The sequence below is a fragment of the Larus michahellis genome, unplaced genomic scaffold (genome assembly GCF_964199755.1).
Source record: "Larus michahellis unplaced genomic scaffold, bLarMic1.1 SCAFFOLD_78, whole genome shotgun sequence".
Taxonomy (NCBI): domain Eukaryota; kingdom Metazoa; phylum Chordata; class Aves; order Charadriiformes; family Laridae; genus Larus; species Larus michahellis.
Window position 1 is genome coordinate 377,501 of NW_027436116.1, and position 2,500 is coordinate 380,000.

Consider the following 2,500-nt stretch of genomic DNA (forward strand, 5'->3'; position numbering starts at 1 on the left):
CCCGGGCTTGCCGCGCGAGCCCTATGTGTGCGGGTGGGCCAGTGGTGTACCGGGACGGCACCTCCCGCTGAAGGCGCTCCCAATCTCGCTCGCTGGCAGTGGCGGCCCGCCGCCGCCGCTGCCGCCGCCGCCGCCGACCTCCGCCGCTTCTCTCCGACGCGCGCGCGCGGGCGCGCGCGTCTCCGGGCCGGCAGAGGAGCGGAGGGCGCGACGGCCGCGTTCCCCGTCGCGGCTGCGTCCCTTCTCGCCTCCGCTGGCGCCCGCCGCCGCGCGGCGTCCGCCGCCGGCGGACCGACTCCCGTCCCCCTCCCCGCCCTCGCCCGGCGCGGCCCGCTGCCGCCGCCGGGGAGGAGGGGCTGGGTGGAGCGCGCCGGGGCCCCGGTGGGTTCGCCCGCGGTCAGCGCGCGGGCGGGCAGCGCGCGGGGGAAGCGGAGCTGTCGGGCGCGGGGCGCGGCGGCGCGTCCCCGGCCTCCTCCCGCCGGCCCGTTCTCGCCCGAGAAGAAGCGGGGAGCGCGCGGCGGCGGCGGCGGCGCCGACGACGACGGCGCCGCGTGTGCGAGCGGCGAGAGAGACGGGAGCTGTCCTTCGGGGTCGGGGGAGGCGTCTCCCCCGACCCTCCCCGCACCCCGTGCCCGGGGCTGTGTCGGTGTGAATGTCACAGTTCCCTTCTCGCACGGACGTTCGGTAGGGCTGCCGGGTAAGCCCGCGGAGGGCTCCGGGCGTTCCGGGTACGGCGCGCCGAGCGAGCGGCGCGGCGGCGTCCCCCGCCCCCCCGTCCCTCTCCTGCCTGGGGAGCCGGGAAGGGGGCTCCGCCGCCGCGCTCGCCCTCGGCGGGCGAGGCTCGGCAAGCCGGCTGGCGTCCCGCTTTCCCAGCGGGCGGCCCGAGCCACGGCTCTCCTCCCGGGCGCAGCGCCGGGCCAGAGGGAAACCCCGGGCCCCGGGGCCGGAGGACGTGGTTGTGGCGGCGGACGTCGGGCGCGGCCCCCGCGGGCGGACGCTCCCCCGAAGGTGGCAGTGGGGGAGGCACCCCCGCGGGGCCTAAAGTTCGTTTCCCTCGCCCCAGGGCCAGGTACCTAGCGTCCGCGCTCTCGCGGTCCCTTCCCTCGGCGCGTCTCTCGGCGCGTCTCCGGGGGTCGAAGGGCCGCGGGGGCCGGGCGGGGGTTTAAAGACTCGGGCGGCTCGGCGTCGCCCGGGGGGCCGGCCGGCCGGCGGCGGCGGCCGGGAGTTCTCTCTCGCGGTGAGAGAGCCTCTCCCGGACGGCCGTCGCCTGCGACCGCGTCCCGCGGGCGGCCCGTGCCGGGGAGGGGCACCCCTGCCCCCCCCTCTCCGCGGCCCGGTCTCGGCGGAGAGACCGCGGCGCGAGCGGTCGGCCGTGTCCGACCTGCCCGCCTCGGAACGGGCGACCCCGGCGAGGAGCGCGGGCTCCCCGCCGGGGCTCGCGGCGGGTCCCCGCAAGGGGGGGACCCGCCGCCGGGCGGCCCTACGCCCTGCCCCCGCACACCCTGTGCGCGGGGTGGGGGCGGGAAGGGACGCCGCGCCTCCGTCGCAGCGGCTGCGTCGCGCTGCGGCGCCGCTCCTCCCTCCCCCGTCCCGGCGAGCGCTCGGCGTTCTCCCGCCGCTAAGCGCCGGCGAGGGCGCCACCCCGTTGCCCGAGCGGCGGCGTCGCCGCTCGGTCTGCCGGACGGAGCCCCCCGCCGCCGGGCCGTCCCGGCCCCGGGCCCCGCCTAGCCGCTTCGCCTCCCCGTCTTCGCCTTCCCGGCCGAGCCGTGCAGGCGGTCGGGGCAAGCGGGGGCGTCCCACTCCCGGTCTCCGCGTGGAAACGGGGAGAGCGGGAGCCGCCCCCGCCTCAGGCGGCCGTCCGCCTTCCGCTCGGCGCGTGCCCGCGGAAGGAGACGGGAAGCGGCGGCGGCGGCGGTGCCGGGGCAGGGCGGCCGCCGCGCGGCGGGCCGCCGTCCGGCGGGCCGCGGGCGTCGCGCGTCGCCGGCTCGGGGCGCGTCCGCGTCCGCCCGCGGCGGCGCGGAGCCGCCGAGGTGCCGTCGGGGCGGGACCCCGGGGAGGAGTTAGGCTGCCCGTAGCGCGGCGGAGCGGCGCGCGCGGAGGCGCGCGCGCGGGGTAGCCGTCGGGGCCCCCCGCGCCGCCCGCTCGAGGCGGACAGGCGGAGCGGCCGGGCGCGCCGCCGCCTCCGTGCGGAGGCCGGACCGAGCCCGGGCGCCTGGGCCGCCCCCGAAGCGAGCGAGGCGCTTGCCGTCGCCTTCGGCCGGTGGGGAGCGCGGGCTCCCAGGCCCTCGTCGCCGCTCGGGGCGTTTCCTCCCTTTTTGGCCCTCCTCGGGCGTGCTCGTACGGTCAGTCGAGGCGAGGCCCCTCCGTCTCGCCCCCGTCGCGCCGCGGCTCCGCCGTTCTTTCCCCTCCCGCCCCGCGCGGGGATGTGAGGGGAGGAAGCGGGGGCCGGCCGGCGGGGCAGGCGGTTGGGGCCGTCCTCCGAGAGGGGCCGCTCCTGGCG